At 48.4% G+C, this 23,208-nt stretch overlaps 1 protein-coding gene across 2 annotated transcripts in view; it reads right to left on the bottom strand.

Annotated features, from left to right (window-relative positions):
* Positions 1 to 22,107, bottom strand: part of PPFIBP1 (PPFIB scaffold protein 1) — a 103,673-nt gene extending 81,566 nt beyond the window's left edge. For both annotated transcript variants that reach the window (XM_077783185.1, XM_021539157.2), the window contains exon 1: positions 22,022 to 22,107. The gene's annotated coding sequence lies outside the window, so the exon portion shown is untranslated. The remainder of the gene's footprint in view (positions 1 to 22,021) is intronic.
* Positions 22,108 to 23,208: the final 1,101 nt, after the last annotated feature.

Here is a 23,208-nt window from a genome sequence, read left to right on the forward strand (position 1 = left end):
CAGATGCTGCTGCAGGAACTCGGCAATTCCCTCCTTTGTCTGGCCCAGCAGCTGCTCCATCAGCAACCTCAGGGCAAGCCCCACAGCCATCAGTGGTTAATATAGTTAGTCCCACTTACTAATTTTATTCAGGAATTTGCTTTATAACTAACCTATTACAGCACTTTAGTTAAGGAACAAACAAGGATGTTGCCACCAATATTAAAAACTGTTTCACTAACAATTAGAGAGCCTTATTTTCAGAGGAAAAACTTCATTAGCTTTCAGTCTGCCCTTTTTTAAAGAGGTCAGTGTCTTGCAACAACAGAAAAAGCAGCTTTTCGCTCAGACTGCAAGGAGGCAGTTTATGAGACTGAAAATTTGCAGGCAGAGTACAAGGCTCAGGGGCTAAACAAGATGCAAAATCACTTTCCACTTCTAGACCATCACTCCAAGGGCATACCAATTACACAGCAAGTTAAAAAGCCACCACCAGCAGCTTCCCCCCAAGCTCTCCAGGATCATAATATGCAAAACCACATCCACCACTTGTCAGAAGGCACTTTAGCCAGCCTCCAGACAGGAAGACAGCCACAACAGCTCCACTGCTCCTGCAAACACCCCAGGTCAAGAGCAACATGTGTCCTGATCGCAGCATGGAGAAAATGCTGGTCCTGCCAGGAGCACATATGTGTCCTGTGATGAGAGGATCTCTCTCCAGTTGGGATAGTCTGGCTCCATTTATTAATAGCAGGTGCTGGCATCCACAGCCCAGGGCTCTGAGCCAAGCACTGCAGTGTGTCAGGATCAAGGAGGTTTATGGAAAAGAGCTTCCAAACACTGGGCCTGGGAACAAGACAGAGCCTGGGCATAAAAGTAAAGTTACCCCACAAAAACAATAAGCCTTAAATCACAATGAATTTCAGCCAACAAAATTCATTGTGCCACATCCTGAAACAGAGTTAGATGGGATATCAAAACCAGGCTGGATGGGGCTCTGAGCAACCTGGGATAGTGAAAGGTGTCCCTGCCCACAGCAGAGGGCTGGAACTGAATGATCTTTGAGGCCTCTTCAAACCCAAACCAGTCTATGATTGTACATCTGACCCCAGAAAACAGCATCTTCACCTATGAGCTTTCCACTCGGCTTAGTCCAATAAACTCTTCTACTTCATCCACCCAGTTTTCACTCTCATGGAAGAACAAGCCCTAGCCACCATAGCAGCCAAGCAGAAACCAGCTCAGTGAGAGCCACTTTCGTATTTCACATGAAATGTGGATAAATAAATATTTCATATTTAATTGGTTGGTTTGTTTTGTGGAACAGCAGTTGTTTGTTTTTTTTAAGGAAAGAGGTGAGCTTTGCTTAGACTCCAAAATGAAAGGTCAGATGTTAAAGAACTGCTTAGAAGATTCTGAGGGTAAACAAGCACAACAATGAGTATTTGTTGTGTTATATCTTCATTTAGAAATCACCTAATAACCATCATTCCCACAGGGAAGAACTAATAATAGAAGCAGGATACATCCTACACAAAGATGCTTCTATTAAACATCCTAAAAACAGATGTTCCTAGAATCCAACAATTCAGCCAAACAGATTTTTAACTGCGTAAAATTTGGGAGACAGCAAAAAGGACTTCAGTATCACTTAAACTGATTATTTCCCACCATGGAAACCGGGGAAGGGATCATCTTCAGGAGAGGTAGTGGGGCATGGAGAGATCCATCCCCTCTGCAAAAGGGCTGGGTGAAACCTAAGCCTCTCAGTGGAAGGCTGCAGGGTCTGTCCCTTTGAGCCATACCCAGGAGTACGTGCTGCTGCCCCATGGAGGGGATGGTGGAAGCAATGGAGATGGGAGAAGGTCTTTCCAAAAGGTCTTTTCAGGGCAAGTCACCACCATATCTCTCACCTCCTGCAATCCAAACCCACCCTCATTACTGTACACTGTCATTCAGTCTCATTACAGACCCCTCAACACACAACATGAGAGACTGATTCAATGATGGACTTCTGTCTCAGTTCCATTGATCCTGAAACTTCCTCTAAGAATCCTATAAACCTATGAGGGGAGAAAACAGCCTTCCATATCTGCCTAAATAGTAAAACACAGCTCCTGCTTTATCTACAGGGCAAGTCATCACTTGCAAAACACTGGAAAAACTTGGATTTCTATGAAACCCCTTAGCTGCTGAGCTGCAACACAACCTTCACCTCCTACACATTCCTTGTTTACTATCCTTAGGTACCTAGCATCTCTCTAACCCAGCAAAGACAAGGTCTAGGAGACACTCAACTGGCACCCTCTTCTAAATGTGGGGTTCTGCAGATCAAGAGGAGCATAAGAGAGAACTACATCAACACAGTGCTCTGCAGAGGGTGGTCTAGATGAACCACAGAACACAAGAAATTAAGTGCAGAGAAGAGAAGGACAAACTGGGAAGATCTGTATGAGCTGTGTGTGCAGCACTGCACAACTTGCCACATGAAGATGCCTGCTACCTCCCGTCTACAGAGAAGGTGTCTCAAGCACAGGGCTCCCAACATGCAACACCACATTGTTTTTTAATTCAGGATTTTCCCCCACTCTTCATGCAAGCTGAAGTCCTGTAGGCTGAGATCACCTCCTGCAAGATGGAATTACTGAAAGAGCTTCCCGCAGGTCCTCATTAAACCCCAGTAATCCCCAGAGACATGGCAGCAATGCAGCTGGTGATAACGCATTTCCCCTTTCTGCTTTCATCACTGATTATTACTCATTAGGGCACTTATAATCTTTATATGGAGTTCTTTTATGTAGCCTAATTTGCTAAGAAGTAATCACTCTCCTCCTCCTCTGGTAATACAAAAGAGGGCTGTAAAGTGATTTCATTTGCTGTTTATTCCAAGGCTCTCCTTCCCAGAAGTTTCTTTCAGATGTTCAGTCTGAAGCCAGATACTTTTGATCATTAGAAAATGTCTGAGACAAGCCCTACATTTTACCCAGTTTTGTGTGGAAAAGATGAGTAATTTAGGAAGCTTTACATCTCTGAGTTTACTTCGAGTTGCTTGCCAAAAGAAATCCATGAACTTTCTTCTTTAAAAAAAAAACACAAACCAAAACACCACTGCAGCACTGAAGAATTCAACTCTCCAGGCAGAGCAGGGTAAATGGAGTTTACCTATAATGCTCAGGACAGGAGAGCAGCACAGACACTGGCACCACACGCAGCAGGAGAAGCGATGCACTTGTGTGTCTGTCCAGAGCTGTGGCTCCAGAATTGCTGCCTGGTGATCACACTACAACATGCTCTGGTTTCTGGCTTCGGGTTCAGGGCTCTGCTGCCAACCCATTCAGGGGCTCCAGCACATCCCTTCATCTCACTGTTCCAGGCGTCCCTCAGGGAAAGCAACAAAACACAGCATAAACTGGTGGACTCCAGTCCTGTGCATGCAACCCAGACTTTGAAGACGCATCTCACTATAGCTTTTCCAACAGTTCTTGGACCATAAATATGCTGGATGCTGAAGAGGTCACTGCTTTAATAATCATTGTCTTGCACTGACTACCACTCCCTACAAGTTAGTTGAAAACTGGGAATACAGATTTGTATCCAGCCTTCCCTGTAATCCAAGAGTGTTCACGACAGATGATTTTGCTTCTGGATGAGTCCAAGTCCTCACTGAGCCCTCAAAATTTCCGTAAACACTCACCAAGGAAGAGAAAATGAATGACTGGATTGCAGTACCTCATGACACACAAACCTCAAAGCTTTAGCTGTTTAAAACCACCCACACCAAGCAAAGGAATAGGCTGCAGTTACGAACTCCAAACAGCAAAAATAGTACTATTTCAGACAAAAGGGAGAAAATTATTTTTAAGAGTAGAACAATTCAGGCAGTTAGTATTTGTAAAAAGCCTCCTTCTACATCTCTCTATGCTTCTGTTTCCAAACAGTCTTTCCATACTGCAATGAATTTTGTATAATTACTGGCTAGGTGCAGAGAAACTTAATTGTACTGTATTAACAACAGAGGTTTTGACTTCCTATCCAAACACTCTACTACTTTTAATTAAGCTTGTACCTTTTAAACTTGTTAAGCTTATGCCAATCCAACACTGTGAAGTTGACTGTAATAAATCCAGAGGCAATACTGGAACCTCCATACAAGGATACTGATACAGAATTCAAAATAAGCTTTGATAAAACCAAACAAATGCACCAGAGCACGGGATATGGTTTTGAAGACTGAACTTTGCACAATCCATCCACAGTGTTTTCAAAGGGTCAATGAGCCACTACAAGTCTCCTCAACTCCTTGTTCAAGCTGAACAACAAAGTTTTCCACCAGATTTGCAGCAGATTGAGGATTGCAGCTGATTTCCCACATGGCAGCCATGCAAACCACAGGACCCACATGAGGTATGACCTGACAGCACTGAAAAGTCAAGGAGGGAAAAGAGCATTGAACATAGATAAGCAGTGGAGTCTGCTAACCCAGGCCAGCACTGACCATTCTCTCTGTCCCAGCATAAAAGAACCAGGTTTGATTCAAAGGGCACTTTTTACAAAGTCACAGCACTGACTTCATGGAGCACCACCTAAATACCCATCTCCTTGAGCCAGCTGGATTAGTCCCAGAAAGCCAAGTTCTGATGATCACACTTGCATGTCATGAAAGCAGAAGGAGAAGGTGCCAGGGCAGGGCTAAACCAATGTTTAATGTTTTCCAAGTCCTTTCATGTCAGTCACAGATCCTTTATAGTCAGTGTTGTGGAGATGCAGTCTAGTCCCAAACCCTGAGGGAGAATGATACAGACATGCATGTGCCCACTGACTCAGCAGCTGGAGCTCTCTGCTCCCCCAGTTATCCCCAAGATGATGTGAAGGGGCAGGCTGGGGTGGGAAAAGGAAGGAAGGTGGCAGTATGGCCACCTGAGAGCCCTCCCCAGATGCTGCCCTTCACCTGGACTGCAAGGAGAGGTTATCCCCATGGCCCACTGTCCTCTTGCTCCAGACTGCCTGGCCAGGGGAAGAAGGGCTGCACTGCAGACAAGCACATTTGGCAGGCAGCTCTAGTGGGGTGAGACTGCTCTGGGACAGATGAGGCAGCAGGGAACTCTGCTACAACCCCTCACCAGTTGTCCCCTCTGCTTTCGCTCAATCTAAAATTGATGGAACTGATCATTTGGGTGAGGGCAGATATCAAAACAAACTTAAAGCCCCACGTGGCACTTCAGTTGTACTGGCTAAGAACCAATTTTGGCAAATCATGGGGCTTTCTGAAAAGCGGAGCCAAAAAAACTACAAGGGCCATGTGACTGTTGCACTGATCTTTCTCAGTAGCCTTTTCATTACACCACTGTTTTCCTAATTAATAAAGGTCAAGCTGTAATTTCTGTTATTTCAGATTTATAGTTTCTCTTAAATTAAAGGTATTCTTAAGCAAAGAAGAAGTAAAAGGGAGATTTGTTTGCCTTAGAGATACAGAGCAAACTTAGTTCAGAATTAAAAAAAAACAAGGAAACCATTATTTCCCCAGCCTCCTTAAAAAGGGAGAGAACGGTGAACAAGAAGCCAAGATTATTAGCAGGCAGAAGAAGAAGAAAAAAAAAAAGAACAAATTTAAGAACAAGAGCAATAAGAGCCTTTGTTCCCAGGAAATCCTTTTAGAGAACTGAGGAGACTCCAAGTGACACAGCTGTACTTCCTGTGACCTGCAGCGCTCAGTCTGGGAACACCGGGAGGGTCCCAGCCTGGGGACAGCTCAGTGCAGCCACGCTGCACACACAGAGAGCTCAGCACAGCAACCCCCCACACCAGCTGGGACATCCTGGGCTGCAGGGACAGGGAACCACGCAGCTTCAGAGCTGTCCTGCAAAGGGGACCTGCTCAAGTCACACATGGTAGCTGGATTCTCAGAGCTGGGGTTACTCAGCCCTTAGAAAAGGTGGCTCCAGGGAGACCTTAAAGCACTTTCTGGGGCTGCAGGAGAAGGACTTTTGACAAGGAAATGTACTGCCAGGGTAAGAGGGAATGGCTTTAAACTTAAAGAGTATGGGGTTACATTAGAAATTAGGAAGAAATCCTTCCCTGGGAGGGTGCTGAGGCCCTAGCACAGGGCTGCCTATGGAAGCTATGGCTGCCCCATCCCTGGAAGTGTACAAGGCCAGGCTGGACAGTTCTTGGAGCAACCTGGGATAGTGGCAGGTTTCTTCTTGGCAGGAGGGTTGGAGCTGGGTGTTGTTTAAGATCCCTTCTAACCTAGGCCATTCTATGACTCCTTCAGAGTAGGCAGCAACAGGAGACAGCAAAGCTCTTTAACAAGACACAGTAAATAAAACACCACCTGGATACACACTCCAGGGTCAGGTATTTGTAAGAGAAATATCACAACGTGATAAGTTCAATTAATGATGAACCATGCTGCATTAGCAGGCTTCTTGCAAGGAAAAGCCTTTGGAAATGATACAAGCAGCTATCCACACAATACACTTTATGAAGCACACACAGCCCGAGGAACATCAATTGATGTATTATTGATAGGCAGAGGCGCTTCTGAGGCGAGATGGACTTTGAGCAGCAGTGCAGCAGGAGGGGAGAGTACAGGCAAAAGGAACTGACAGAACAGGAATGCTGAACTGCTGCAGCACTTAGATAAACAGACTGATTACCAGAGAGTTTGTCTACATTGAAGAACTAACTCCAGCACTGTCCCCAACTTGCCCTCCCATCTACATATTGAATTTGAGCACTTCAATTGGCAGGAGACACAGGCAAATGTTTAATTAAGCACATTTAAACAGTGCCTAAGCACCACTGCAGGCAACCAACATTCAGGGACCCCAAAGCTCTCCAAGTATTCCCCACTACTTTCAACACACCTCTGTCATACCCTGTGGACAAACTCAGAAAGCAACACAACATTTGTATACATACTTTTATATACCTGTTTTTAAAGTTCAGTGCTGTATATAATTACAGCAGAGCTTTCAGACCCTTTGGCATCCTTAAAAGCACAGCTACTGCTATCCAGGGCAGCACTCTTCCTTCTAAGAGTGCCCAAGATTGCTCATGTTTGACTCATTTGAGAGGGGCCAGCTCCACTGGGACACACAGCTGAGGACACCTCTCCTCAGCTGCTCACCAAGGGAAGAGTGGCCAGACAATCATTCAGTATCTTGGGCATACAAGCCCTTCACTGCCAGCAGGAGTCCATTTCAATATATATGGGTGAGATGACTCAAGCTTAACTCAGTTCTGAAGGATATCAGCAGGAAAAAAAATGGGAGGAGATGCTGCCGGTCCCTGAGGAACAGGAGGGGGAGGCAACAGTTATGCTTGCCTATGGAAAGGAGGCATTTCACCCCAGCTGAGATCCCTTGAGCTGGAACCCAGCCAGAAAGCCCAAATAATAGCCCTTCTGCTCACAAAACCACCTCTGAATTTTGATTGCTCACAAGCTGTCTGGAACAGAGTTTTAAACTCGTTTAAAATACAATAAGGGGAAAATTTCCTGCTTTTCAGCACTCAGAGAAGATATTAAACCAATGCTTTCTTCATTCCCACTTTGCCTGGGCTTCATTACTCATTTTCCAGCTTTCTTCAAAACTGACAAATTTTAAAGTACAGGGATTTTATGTCTATTTTTTTACATTGTCCCTGCACAGGATGTCATTAGAAGTATACAATATTTAAGCATTGCATATGCACAGAGATGAAGATTTCGCTTTTATCTTAAGCATTTGCTTTGTTTCTTTAAATCACCCAGCTTGTGTCTTTTACAGGAAATTAAATTAACACAAAGTATCTTTTAATAATCATGAGAGCTTTCCAGCAATTCAATCTGCAAAACGACAGACCAGCATTCTGCATCACAGTAAGCAGTTTATCAAGCTGTTTTGACAGCAGATCTTGTTCAAAGCCTTGTCCAGAAATGTAACACTACCTTCTACTATTCCAGGCGTGCACTCAGTGACAGAAAACAGTTATGAAGACACAACCAAGCACAGGCTCTCTCTTCACAACATTAAAATCTGGAAGTCTCTCTCTCTCTCTCTCTACCAGCTATGACCCAGCTAAGAGGCAGCCAGGATCAGCTCTGTGAAGACAAGTTAATACCAACCTGCTTTATTCTGTTTTCCTGAAAACCAAGCCAGCTCTGCACTGCTGGAGGCCCCAGCCTTGTGTAGGAGGGAGCCTGGCAGTTCCACTCCCAAAACCTGCACGAGGTCTTGGCAGGGACTCCTCAGCACAGGTCAGCTCACAGAATGCACACACAAGATGAAAAGATGCAGGGAAAGACAGCATCAATGTATGGAGAGGACTCAAACCCACAGAGTAGCTCAGGGACAAAGGCTGCTACTTTTGTGTGAGGAAATGTCCCTACCAAACCCATAAAACATGGCCAGGTCCAGTAGCCCAAAGCACAGGAAAGGTCTGACCTCTTCACATGCCATTTGACTGCCAGCCCCCCCAGAAGTGTTGCTTCTGCTTGGACAGGACTTCTGTCTGCCCTCATACAGCACAAAGGCTCCAAGAAGCCAGACAAAAGCCCTGATAGCTGGAAAGCAGCAAAAACAACGAAGGCAACTTATCTCAGCCTCAAAAGCAAGGAGTGGTGGAGTTCAGAGCTCAGCCTGGCCCCATCCACACAGCAGCCACTCCAACATGAGCACAACTGCCTCTTCTGCAAATGCTGAGACAGGGAACATACTCCAAACAAATATCCCTCAGGGCAGAAAAAAAAAAAGATGCATCAAGTGAGACTTACGGGACAACTACTTTCACTCCTGGGTTCATGGCTTTAGCCTATTTTTAGTAAGCTGCCTTTGCAGATGCCAAAATAACATCTCTCCCCCTCTGTACATACACAGCTGGACATGAATCCCCACAGCCTGGCTGGCAGCATCTGCATTCAGCTTCACAGATGTGAACTGCAAGAGGAAGTCCAAAGGGGAAGCCTCTCCTTCGGAATTGCAGACACAAGTAGTTAATATGGTCCAAGTACCAAGCATACAGCCAACGGGAAGGAAGGACCCACAAGCACAGAGTTAGAAAGTTCCTTCCTTGCCACCAGCAGTATTTCCCTGATCCTTTACTCCTCCAGAGGAGCAGAGTTCAAGGCCAGAACAAACTCATCTGCAAAATTACACTGGTCCACCTCTTGCCTCCACTGCTCTCAGCACACCTTCCTGAGCAGGCACATCTTTGGACACTTTTTGTTCTTTGAAAGGCGTAAAAACTTCACTGGGAGAAATCTGTCCACTCCAAAGACACAAGCCAGCAGAGCCTCTAGGAGCTGTCTCTGACTCCATCCAGGGAAAGTCATTCCAGCCTACCACAGCTCCTTAATGCCACTACTGCTGGAATGACCAAAACACCCTCACCCCAGTGCTTGGAAAAGGGGGCTAGGGCCAGACCCAGTCCCAGGAACATGATTTTCCCACTGTCCTGGGAATGCCAAGCTTCCCACTGAGAGTCTGGCCATTAATTGACCTCCAGCATTTCCTGAGCCCCACCAGAGGCTCTGCAACAAGAATAAGGCTGTCACCCACTGACTGGAAAGCTGTCCCGACCAGACTCTTCTCCCCTGCCTTCCACATCCCTGCCACATGCTCCATGGAGGAATTTGCAGGTCCACAGATTCATCTCGAGCAGTCCCATAGATTTTTAGTTTCTTTAGTTCATCTCCAGCATTCCTCTGCCTCCCTATACCCACAGTCCCCTCCCAGAAATCTGCCTCATTTCCCACAAACGCCTACACAGCGAGCTTGGCGTACTGGCTTGTCTCAAAATCTCATCAGGCCTCAAACAGGGACGGCCAACTTTTAGAAGAGGATTCACACTTCATTTTTCATAGTCTCAAAGCTATGCCACATGTTGAATCTGTGCTGTAACCTCCTGTTTATCAGGGAATGACTAACAGTTTAATTTGGATTAATTTCATGTATGGCTTCTATCAGATCCGGCAGAACCTCTGGCTGCCCTCATGCTTCTGTATAAACACCAACAAAATCCAGGCATGAGGACTTGAAATGAGAGGAAAACATCTGCCTCAAAACTTTGCAGCACAGGCAAGACAGAAAGGACTGAAGGACAGCACAAATTACAGCACTCTGTATTTCCCTGTGTGCCTGTGGGAGGGCAGGGACATGCACTGAGAGATGGACCCTATGGCAGAGGTCAACTCCAAAAGCCAGCAGGGTCCCCTGCTCTGCAGCAGCTCAGGTGGGGCTCTCGCCACCCAAAAAGCCCAGTCCATGCCCTGGGAGCCCTGTTTCCTTGCTCCTCACTTCCATGCCCAAGGATTTCAGCAGTAGAAACCCCACCATCCCTTCAGTACCAGGGTGTCCTCCTCCCTTCCCCAGCCATACCCCCTAACAGCTTGCCCAGACAAAAAGGACACCAGCAAAGGCATCTCCATTTAGATCATCACTGGGTCTCCATCCCCACCCACCTCTCTCTTCCAAAAACACATGGCAAGTCAAACAATGCAAAGTGGAACTCTGACTAAGAGCAGAAGTGGTACTTTCATTGACTCTAGGAGGTTTTTAATGGAAAACACTCCTATTTCTCATTCTGCTTACAGCGAGTAACACCTCATCCACAAATGGCTCCACATCCTAGGGCAAAGAGACCACAAAGTAAGGCTCAGAGGAAAGGTGGTAGGACCCCATTCCTTCCTTTTAACACAGACAAACAGAGACAGACCCCCATTTTGCTCCTAAATGGAAACTCTGCAGGAGCTACATGAACACAGTTGGATCTGAGGAACGGAAATGTTGTTCCTCATCACGTGCAACAGCAAAGCCAGTCCTAATTACCACAGCCACAGGAAAATTATATAGAACATTTTTAGATAAATTAACTGCAGTATCACAGCCAAATTCCAATTTAGCATCAGCAGTCCAGCTGGATACACTGTCCTAAACAACTCAGTAGCTGATCCCAAACTACCACACGTACTGTAGCTTCCCTACCCTTTTTAGTTACAGAATGAACTGAGTAGGGAGGGACCCACAAGAATCTTAAAAATCCAATTCCTGGCCTGCACAGGACAGCCCCAAGAATGCCCTCCTGCACCTGAGGTTGTTGTCCAAATGCTCCTGGAGCTCTGGCAGCCTTGGGGCTGTGACCATTCCCTGGGGAGCCTGTTCAGTGCCTGAGCACCCTCTGGGGGAAGAACCTTTTCCTGATACCCACCCTAACCCTGTCCTGACACAGCTCCAGCCATGCCCTGGGTCCTGTTCCTGGTCTCAGATCAGAGCTGCCCCTCCTCTTCCCCTCGTGAGGAAGCTGCAGAACTGCTGTGAGCTCTGACCTCAGTCTGCTCTCCTCCAGCTGAACACACCAAGTGCCCTCAGCTGCTCCTCATGTGGCTTCACCTCCAGGCCCTTCAGCATCTCCATGTCCCTCCTTTGGACATTCTCTGAGAGCTTCACATCCTTCTTATATTGTGGCTCTCAAAACTGCAGAGTCCTTCCCCTCTGCAAGAGGCATGGAGATACACCAGCCTATCAAGGCAAGCTCCTACAGAAACATCCCCTTGTTCCAACTCCTTCTGCATGTCCAGGTGCTCCACAGTCAGCTCAGCCCTGCCTGAACAGGGCAGGTCCAACTCTGCCGCCTGAGTGAGGCACACACACGCCAAGCACAACACCTCTGTTCTGACAATTGCATTTCCACACCAGTGCCAGGTCCCACCAGGAGCAAAATGACTTCCTAGGGCAGCACAGGACCGTGTCAAACAGCCTTTTTGCATAGAAACACAACAGGGAGAGACATCTGTTGCACGAAAGCCAAACACACAGCAACTGCAGTTTTTGTTCATCATATCTCTGTGGTATTTTCACTGGTGGATGAATAAATCATCATTTACAGCAAAAGCAAAATTTCCAGTTGGAGGTTATTTACTTTCACCTCAATCACAGCAGCCCTGGCAAGCCAGATGATGAAGCCAAGCAGCAAGTGCTTGCATGCTGGGAGCTGTTCAAACAGGAATAATTCAATCTTTTTGTAGCCTCACCCTGGCTAATTTGCCACAAGCTGTCTCTTTTCAGATGCTACATGAAACACGAGGATAAAACCAAGCTGGATTAAGCTGGTCCATTTACAATCAGTTCATCTACAGAAAGTTCAGGTCAGTTTGTTTTCTATGTAAAACAAATTCATTTTTTCAGCTTAACAGGGTTTAAGGAACAAACATTTATTGCAGCAACCAAACACTGCTCACCGGACAGGCGTGCAGCGATTACTTAACTAATGCAAACAATTTTCAGTCTGTGTGCAAGGAATGCATGGGATAATTCCAGGGCATTCTCTTCCACCAGCATTTTACAAGTACTTTTTAGGTAGCTATGGAGACATTACAGCCTTTTTCATTTTGCTGTCATAACTAGACAGCTATTGATTTCTTTGCAAAATTCCTTGAAGAGTGGGGAAGGGAGGGGGAGTTTCAAGCACCATGAGGTCTGAGAGCAACAAGCTGAAGAAAATGGGAACAGATTTCAGATAGGGACATCAGCACAGACACCCCCTGCAAAAGATAGCCTTAAACCTGGTTCTGCTTTGGTACTTCTGCAATAAAGGAAGTAAACATACTCATATCTAACAGGGACTGTCTTCCAACAAGCTCCAAAAGGAAAAACATTTCCAGCTACCACTGCCATCACCCTGCACGGAAGGAGACCCTCTCAAGGCCAGGCTGTGGTTTTGCTCCAACACAAATCTCTCTGGAGGCATGGTGGGCCCCCATCCTCACAGTCATGCTGGGCTAGAAGATATTTCCCTCTCCCTCTGAGGAGGTTACATGGAAGTCTCATCCCTGACATGCCTTGCAGGTAATCAGTGCCTCCTCTCCATCCCCAGCAGACATTACAGCTTTGTGACAAACAGGATGGACAGTTCTGCATTTCACTCTCCTTCCAACAACAGCCCAAGAGCTTGCTGTGAGCTCAGCACTGCTGGTCCTCAGCAGCTGACTCTGCCCAAAAGGATGCCAAGAGAAATGCCTTTCGCCTTATTGACCCTTTAAGATAAATCATTCCTGCATATGCAGATTTAAGACCATACACCATGACAAGAGGAGACATAGACAAGTCTGAAACATGAGATACCAACCTGGAAAACCCTGTGTCACACAGTTAAGGACGTGCAAATAATCATGGATTTAGGTCTCGTTCAGAAACTCCCTCAGTAATGAGAACAACAGATCAAGCTCTGAACAGATACTTCCCTTTGGATAAAACAGAAAGGAAAGCCTGTTCAACCAAAACATTTTTCTTAAATTCACCTTAGACCTAACCATAACAATGGATCTAGAACCTGTAGAATTATCTCTACCACAAGCTGCAGGAAGTTTACCAGCACCACCCTACAAACAAATCTGAATCTTTGCATCTCCATGCTGTGTTTAGGGCCTCATGACTGCTCACCAAAAGGACACTCAAGCTCTACTGCACATGGAAAGAGAGCAAGATGCTGGCACTGCAGAACAAACCCATGAGTCTCTGTCCACCTAATGCCCATCCAGAAATGCAGCCACATCTTCAATGCTGCTTTTTTAACTCTTGTGAAGGCTTGAAAGGGGGGAAGAATTAATCATCCTCTAAGCTCTTCAAGAAGCTGACTGAAGGCAGGCAGTGCCACGGGGAAGCCTCAGGACTCACCCCAAATCACAGCCAGCTGCTCCCAGATGTTTCCATCACCCTAACACTGCCAGCAGCATCCCAGCACTATATCAGTACCACAGATCTGGTCACACCACCCATCAGCAAGCCATGAGATTGCAGTGTCCCCATGCCATGAGTCACAGTCCCAGCCTCAACCACTGCTGCTGGATGCTGCATGCCCCCCCCAGGGTACTGGGGAGGGAGGGGGTCACATCTGCACCCCAAACCCAGCCTCAGTCCTCCCACTCACCCAGAGCAGGGCACACACCTCCCTAGGCTGCAACACAGGCTCCAGTCCTCCCAAGGAGGGGGCAGGGAGTGGTGCAACTCCCCCACAGCATCCAAATTCCTGCTGCACATCCTAAAGATATTCCAGGAAATACAGTTCTGACCAGTGCCATCAGAGATTGCAGTGGCCCTGCCCAGCACAGGAGGTCCAACACCATCTCCACCATGAGTGTGGAAACCTCTGAGAAGATGGCTTTTGGTTATGACCTCTTAGTTACGTTTCACATCCAAGAGAAGGTGGACACTAAGGTAAGCCACTATATGCTCCTTCTGGAGAAGAAAACAAAATTTTTGCAATATAGAAAAAAATCCAGCCTTTCTTTATAAAAATACAAAAACCAAATTCTTAAGAGTCAATTTAAGCTCAGGCAAGAAATATAAATACACATTTCTGAACTTTCCCCTCTGATGCTTCCTTTACAAACATAACAAATTGAAAGTGTCATAAATTAAACAAGCTTTGGATAAGTGGAGGGGGAAAAAATGCTGATAGCTCTAAGATCCATCTGACGAGCCTTTTCAAGTCTGCTCTGATGCAAAACCAACTTTGGAGGAATTTAAATGAAGAGTAAAGAAGAATTTTCCTTGGCTTAATCCTGGTTTGGAAGCAGGACAGAGGATACTACAACAAAGCCAGCACCTGAACCCACCAGGAGCCACCCAGCTGCCACAAGCCTTTCCTGGAGATCAGCTGCTCAACACCCCCACCTCTTCTTCAGCAAGACCCTTTCTACACTGTGCCAACAGCTGTGGGCATCAATAGGGAACACTCAGTGTGCCCTTGATGCTCCAACACCCCTTTTCCTCCCTCTCTGTAGGCCACTAATGCTCTGACACTGCCTATGATGCACATCCAGGTCCAGGAGAACAGATATTTGAACTTGGATCTTGAGGGAAGCCACTAAGGACAGCTACTTCAGCCTCCAGCTGCAATGTGGAGGTTCCCCCTCGCAGCACAGAGGTCCCCAGGGTATAGATCACACAAAGGATTTGTCACCTGTGGGATGGAGCACCTTGCTTTTCCTAGGGAGGATAGAGTTTCTGTCTGGTTTTTCCAAAGGAAACTCTGTGTACCATCCCTCCCCCACCATTGAATAAAAGCCTACCAGAGATGCTTCCAGCGCATGAGGGAGAGCAAAAAGGTTGAGTATCAAGGCCATCAAATCACCACCTCCCACGTGTTCTCCAGCTTGGAATGCATGTTCCAGCACCAGGAGTGTTCCCTGTTCCCACACAGCCACAGCCTCACCCACACCCCAGCCCTTGCCTGCTCCAGCATCCTGCACACAGCAGCTCTCAAACACAGCACACTCCCCCCGAGGCTGGGTGTGGACAAAGATTAATCCATCCTACTTTTAGCACAGGTCTAAAACCTAAACCAGGAAAACAGAGGAGATGGACGCTTCAAAGACACAAGAAAATGTTCCAAAATCACGCAAAACACAACCACACAACTGACACCTGTGAGTACCTGCTCACCCCCACACTGAGAAAATCCCAAGGCATTTGCTCCCTTTCCTTGTCTCTACAGCACTTCTTCCACAGGAGCATCCCACCTGATCCAAGCCTAACAGAGAACAGACTCTGACAGTCTCCACATGGCCAGAGGGATTTTTATCAACCCACAGCAGCTGTGTAAGGACATGGCAAAGCTGTACAGAACCCAAGATCACAAGGGCTACAACCACGTGAGATCATAACTACTTTTGGAAACACACCAACAGCTCAAGGTGTTTTAACAAAAAAATATTCTTCTCACCTGCTCTTCAAGGCAGACATTAATTAGCGGCACTGCACTCTGCAGAACCTCAATTTGATCTTACAGACATCTTCACATGCCAACTCATGACACTCAAAAATATGGAGACCAGCCTCCAAACAGGATGCAGGTTCTTCTCCCCATCCTTTACACTCTGCATGACCTAGTCTAGTCTAAATAGCTAATTTCCTTCAACAGTGCTCACACCTTTCCCATGTTTCACAAAGGCTGTATTCCTGTCAAAACTTCTTACCTGGCTGTACCTAGTGAGTACACACACTCTAGAGAGAAAAGTCAAGATTGAGCAAAACAGCCTTTCTGGATTACTGTGGCCTCTTTGGACAGACTCAGCCCACAAACCACAAAGCTGGGAGAGAACCATTCTCCCATGGTCACACCTGCTGACAGAGCAGATGTACAGCTGTGTGCACAGTTACCACAGCACCAAGGAAAGGAACTGCCCTCCCTCATCCCCCAAAACAGATTCTGGTGCTGACTGGGTACATGTATGTGTGTTCTTCTTTCTGTCCTCCATAACAGAGCACAACAATACAAAGATTTGAGAATGAGGAGGTTGAAGGTTTGGTTGTTTGGCAGTTTGTATACTTTTACAGTTATTTTACAGTTATTTTTACAGTTATTTTTCTGTTACCAATTGTTATAAATTGTGTCTGTTGTGTCTCCCTTCACCACCACTGCAGCACCCATGAACTATCTGGGGTTAATTCTACACTGACATATAAAACATACCCTGTTTTTCCCTATGCTTTTGCTTCAGTCCTGATCAGTCTGAGATGAGGCAGGGAAGACCAGACCATAATACCTTCCCCTTGTTTTGATGTGTCTGAAACAAAGCAAGAAAGCAAAGTTGTTCTTCCACATCCATCGCACTTGGAGCCATGAGAACTGCCGGATTTCAAAGATGCTGATTCACACTAGTGGTTATCAGATTTTTCCCATCTGTGACACAATTTGACAGCTGGCTGGCAGCACAGAGTCCTCCACTTTGGAGTTCAGATGCTGCAGCAGCCAGCTCCAGTCTCAGCCTTCAGTTCTCCACTAATATTTAGGGGAAAAGCCTATAAAGAGAGATGCAAGTGCAAACTAACTTTTGCATCAGCACACCTGACCTCAGAGCCTTTTGTGCACAGGTACCATGTGGCAAGGAGATTTTACTCATGCAAGAGTTACAACTCTGTGCCTGCTGGAACAGGGATTACCATCAAAATATAAGCAAAGTACTGCTTAAAGTCACTGGGTTTGTTATTTTTATCTCCCCTCAAACACCACAAGCCAGAGACTACTGAAGTGGCCTCTGGTGCTGCTCCTTGACACAACTTGCACTGCTTAATGAGGCAGAGAAGGGAATAGGAGCATCCTCACCTCACCACAAACAATTCCCCCCAGCCAGCAGCTCTGGTGAGGAGCCCTCTTCAGAAGTATCAGCTCTCTCAGCACAAAGTGACCAAGCACTCCATGGCAAGAGCTCACAGGACTCACAGCCAGCAGATACATTGGTTTGGCAAGGCTGGACTACACAGCCAAACATTTCCCAAGTTCTCCACCTGCCTCCCTCAAGGCTGGGGCAGAGTGGCTTCAAAGTGCCCAGCAGAAAAGGACCTGGAGGTGCTGGTCAACAGCAGCTGAACATGATCCAGCACCTGCTCAGGTGGGCGAGAAGGCCAAAGGCTGCTGGCCAGGTCAGCAATGGTGTGGTCAGCAGGACCAGGGCAGTGACTGTCCCCTGCCGTGGGCACTGGGGAGGCCTCAGCCCAAGTGCCGTGTCCAGTTCTGGGCCCGGCACTGCAAGATGGACACGGAGGGGCTGGAGCGTGTCCAGAGGAGGGAACGGAGCTGGGCAAGGGGCTGGAGCACCAGTCTGAAGAAGGGAAGCCAAGGGAGCTGGGAAAGGGGCTCAGCCTGGAGGAAAAGGAAGCTTGGGGGGGATCTTCTGGCTCTCCACAACTCCCTGACAAGAGGGGCAGCCAGGGGAAGTCAGACTCTGCTCCCAGGGAACAAGGGACAGGACAAGAGGGACAGCCTTGAGCTGTGCCAGGAAGGGTCAGGTTAGACATCAGCAGGAATTTCTTCATGGAAAGGGTGGTCAGGCATGGAAGGGGCTGCCCAGGGAAATTTGGAGTCCCCATCCCTGGAGGTGTCCAAACAAGGACTGGATGTGGCACTCAGTATTCTGGGCTGGGTGACAAGGTGGGGATCAGTCAAAGGTTGGGCTCATTGACCTTGGAGGTCTTTTCCAACCTAACAAATGCTGTGATTCTGTGATTAATGATGAAGATGACCTGGGCAGGGAACAGAAAGGCTTTGCCTACAATGGACTTCAAAACTTGTATCTAAATATAGTTCCACTGAGGAAAGAAATCGGCTTTTTGCACAATTGGATTATCTTAGCCTTTTAACAGAAACAGAAGGACAGCCAATGGAAACAGGAGAAAGCTTTAACCCAGCATACTTTCCTCATGTACTGCAGGAGTCAGAGAGGAATAAATTGCTCTGGAAGCTAAAGGACACCAGGAGATTTTATGTGCCCATAGCAAGAGTAATACATTGCCTGAGCAAGCAACTGTGAATCCAGTGTGATAACTGAATTATTAATTGAAAATTCCATTCTTTAAGCACAAATAAAGTACTATTTTGGCAGCAAGCACTACTAGAGAAGTAACAAACAGCCACTGTCTACAGTGTGAGCTGAGTCAATACAGAGGTCAATTTGTGAGAGAGAGGAGGGGGAATAAAAAGGAGAGAATATAAAAATTCATCATTCCCTACATCTCAAGGTATGTTCCCAGCTGAGCACCCTCCCTAGGGACAGAGAGATACAAAGCAAAGGTCCCACGAGAGACCCACTGAGAGATGTCAGGACTTATCGTGATCTCTTCTGAAGTTACTTCAAAATGGAAACACACAACAAGTGCAGGAAACAAACCCACGGCAAGAGAAACACTGACCTCCATGAAGGCCAGGTTTTCATTCTGGATTAGATGCTGATACAGAGAAATAGATGTAATCTCTGTGGAACAGCACAGGGCCTTTTCTGTGTGATGCAAATGCTTGCAAGCCAGACATCTCCAAAGAGCTACCTGTGATTTCGGAAGCTGTCATTAAATGATCACCCAGTCTTCACTCAGCCAGGGCAGGAATTTATAGTAAATGTTAAATAAACATGTGGGCATAAACACCAGCAGTATGAGGCAAGGGAATGGTAGTTCGCCTCTCCTGGGCTGGATTCAAAAACAAAGTCACTAATGGGATGACTAATGGGATCTCACAATTACTAATGGGGGAAGGGGCTCACTATGCAGCCTAAGTACAGGAAGATATTAAGCAGTTTTAGTTATGAAGGTATTAAGTGGTTTTATGTATCCTTAATGGACAGCTGCATGTACACATTCCACTCAAGAGGAGTAAACAAAACAAAACTTGCCTGAGCCTTCCAATAAACCTGTTCCTTACTTCTGTAAATTTAGAGATGTGGTTTGGCCAGGCAGAAATGGGCCAGATCATAATTGCACACTTTAAAGCAGCCACATAACCTCAGTTCTGCTTTGAAGCCCTGACAGTCACCCGGGTAAGTACGAGAAGAAGCTGTCTCAGATACACCAACCTCACTTGCACATCACCATTTACCAGCTGAGGCAAAAGTTACCAGCACCTCCTTGAGGAAGGGCATGCAAATTCAGCAGTGGGACAGGAGCTTTACTGACCACCCCTCACACCACAGGATGCTTTATCACCCACCTAAATCCTGCCTAATATTTGGCTCCTCCTTTTTACTGCAAAACAGCAGACTCCCCAGTCAGAGGAGGCATTCTGGGGTTTTTGCACTCCTTTTGAACCACCTAGGGAGTCAGGGATATGTTTTTGGAACATCTGTCCCAGATTGGGGATCTGGTCTCCTCTCTGTGCTGCCTCCACCTTCCCAGAAAAACACACACAATGCACAACAAAGAAAATCAGTCAGTTCCTCAAAGGAGTTCACACAGCTCCCCTGTGCTCAGCAAGCCAAAGGCCTGGTTTGATGCAATCGCAGCACAAGAAAGTGACTAAACCTTCGCTGGTTTCAAAGCTCTGCAGGGGAAGGATTTCTACTTCAACTGAAAGTGTTCCTCCAGGTGGGGAAAGAAACATCGCAGGAGCCCCACCTGGGTGGATTAAAGAGACTAAACCTCCTAAAGGACTCTGCACCGAGCAGCTCATCACACACAGCTCTGCCTGTCCTCAGGCCACCCTGAGCTGGGCACTGAGCAGTGACCAGACTTTGTCCTGCTCATCTCCAGGGACCAACGGGACCAGCCAGGCCGGCAGCACCACCTGGGAGCCTCAGCCCAGGGAATGGCCGTCATGCCAGGAATGCCAACAATTACCTCCTGCAGCCAGGGGTCACAGGCAAAGCCTCCCCAAGCACCTCCACTGCCATTTCCAGCGGCACCCTCTCCTTCCTGCAGCGTGTGTCACACTGCCCTGGCAGCACAACCCAGAAAGGAAACGCGACTCGCAGCTAAGAGGAAAAAGATGATTTTCACCACGGATCCCTGCCCCATGGGACAGCCCTGGTTTCAAGGTGCTCCACCCCGTGTGTCAGGGGCAAGCAGAGCCTGGACCTGCTGCAAAGTGCACAGGACAAACCAACTTCAGCATTCCTCAGCACAACTCTTGCACCAGATGCAGCACCTCAGCACAACTCTTGCACCAGATGCACCAGGGCTCAAGGCAGGAGATGGGCTGCCAAAGAGGGAACCTGCTCCTCAGAGCCCCCCTCACAGCCAGGTGAACAGGTGGAGCTCCCTTCAGGGAGGAGAGAAACACCAACAACTTCACCCTCCTGGCATGGGAACATCAATCCTCATGTGTGAGCACCACAGCACTCCACTGACAGTCATTGTCACTGCCAGCAGCTGACCTCTGATACAGCTTCTCAAGAAGCTGTGCTAAATCCTAAACTCCACTGGGATGGGTACTAAGCTCAAGGGAGTGTTCTGGCTCCTCATTTCTTAGTGATGTGAAGAAATTAAGAGGCCAAAATCTTTGCTGCACTTGGAACTGAGAGTTCAAGCAGATTTCTGCTTTCCAGAATGCTTCTCAAACCAACCTGCCATGCTGCCTCACTGAGACACCAGTTTTACTGAAACCTCTACTTACATCCTTCACAAAAGTAAATCCTCAAGACACAGCTGCTCCCTTTAATAGAGGCAATAAATCCCAAGCTGACACTGGGACATCTTCCTCCCCAAAGCTCCACGGTGTAAGCATGGAGAATATTCCCACTCCGTGCCCCGTTTCTGCTGTTTACTTTTGGAATGCAGCGGCACTTGCATTGCTCAATGTGCTGCCAGTGCAGTCGCACAGAGCTACACACGGGCTGCGGGCAGCGGCTGTGCCCGGGCCAGAAGGCGGAGAGCTGCAGAGCCTCTGAAGGCTCAGGCACAGCCGAGCCCGGCCTGAAACTCTTCCTGGTGCTCCTCACTCACACGAGGGAGCACACACGTGTTACAGCCCAGCCCAGCCTCGCACACCAAAGCGCCCCTTCCCCCAGAAACAGCTCGGAGGTGCAAAGCGCCTTTTCACAGCTCCAGCTGCACCCAGCCCCGGCCTGAGCAAGAACAGCGACTGCAGCTGTTGGGAGTCACGGCTCCAACAGAAACAGACCTCGGGAAAATAATGACAGGATGTAAGAACCCCAGGCCTTAAATCAAACCACATTTGTTAGCTCTAGATAAAACTCATAACTGCAGTTTCACAGCACCAGTGCCTGAAGCTTCCTACCAGAGCCCGAAAAGATTAAACAGGAGAACGTCAACCTCTCCCCAAAACTTCGCGAAAAGTTACATCAGGTCCAGCACAGAAACAAGGCACAGAAGGTCGGGAGTGCTGGAAGCGCCGGGAGGTGGCACGGGCACAGGGACAGGCAGGGGACAGAGGCTGGGGGATGTGGCGGGCACAGGGACAGGGACATGCAGGGGACAGAGGCTGGGGGATGTGGCGGGCACAGGGACATGCAGGGGACAGAGGCTGGGGGATGTGGCGGGCACGGGCACAGGGACAGGCAGGGGACAGAGGCTGGGGGATGTGGCGGGCACAGGGACAGGCAGGGGACAGAGGCTGGGGGATGTGGCGGCGCAGCCTCCCCGCTGCCCCGCTCCGGGCACACGCGGCGCTCCCGTCCCCGGGCCGGCTCCGGCCCCGCTGCCGGGGCCCCGGGCCATGGCGGCGGCAGAGGAGGAGCCGCCGGGGCAGGGCACGGCGGGGCTCATCCCGCCGGGACACCGAGGTGCCGCAGCCGGCTCCGAGCGGTCTCGGAGCGGCTCCCGCGAACTTCCCTTACCTGCGGCCGAACCGCGCGGAGCCTCCGGGGCGGCCGCGCCTCCGCCGGCTCCGGGCAGCCCCCGCCGCCGTCCCGCCCGCGCCGCTCCGCTCGGTGCCCGCCCCGCTCCGCCCCGGGACGGCCCCGAGCCGCCGCTCTGCCCCGCCCGGCCGAGGCGCCGCCCGCCGCCGCTCCCGGGCCGGCCATGAGGGAGCCGGCGTGGGGCGGTGCGAGCGGCCGCGCTCCCCGTGCCCCTCACGGGCCGTCAGAGAGCAGCGAGCGCAGCCCGGGACTGCGCAGCACAGCGCGAACCTCACCCGGTTCCGAGCGACACGTCCAAGCTTACAACGCCCCTGTGACTCCGCCACCTCCGGGTGCTCTGCCCGGGACCCCGACCGATGTCCGCGGTCTGCTGCCCGAGTTCCCCCGAGCCGCTCCTCGGCGGGGGAAGGAGGCGGCACCGAGTGACACCCCGGGCAAATCTGCAGTGCCATGCCAGCGCTTGGCCGCAGGGCTGGGGATAAACATGGTGCGGGTTTTAGTGCAGCCATCCGTGCTACTTCCGCAGGAGCGTTGCTCTCATTTATACAGTGCAAGTGACTCCGTGCACTGCATCAACAGCCTCGCAGCCACACCGAAAACCAGCCTTGGCTTTACCGGCTCCATGGCAGAAAGGCCTGAGATGCTGCTCTCTCAGGAGTGGAGCCACACAAAGAACAGACCCAGGGGTTCAGCCAACCAACTCTCAGTTTTGTTTGGAGTTGCCTCAAAGCTCTTCCTCCCACCCCTTCTCTAAGCGCTGGGTGAGAGAAAACTTGTCATGTTTTGTTCGTGGAAAAGACAATTTGCTTGTGTTCTGTTCCTGACCATAACATGCAAAAATGTGGAAGTTTCCAGTCAAAATGGAAAAGTTTTGGTGATGTGTTGAAAGCAAACGTTTTGAATTCCCAGCAAAAGTGGGAAGGTATAATTTGCTTTTTAAGCACAGTTTGCAAAGGACAAGTCAATCCAAACCACTTTTTTTTTGGCCACACAAGCTCCAGTGTGTCTCAGGTTAAACAGCAGGACTGAATTTTAGACTATGAGAAAAGAAAGGCAATTTAAAAATACCTGTTTTTTTAGTGTCTTCTATTTCTAGTACCTCTGTTTCAAAACTTTGGTGCCTACCTATGGTTCTGATGCTCTGCAGTTGGTCTTTTTGCTCATTT

This window comes from Lonchura striata, chromosome 5 (genome assembly GCF_046129695.1).
Source record: "Lonchura striata isolate bLonStr1 chromosome 5, bLonStr1.mat, whole genome shotgun sequence".
Lineage (NCBI taxonomy): Eukaryota > Metazoa > Chordata > Aves > Passeriformes > Estrildidae > Lonchura > Lonchura striata.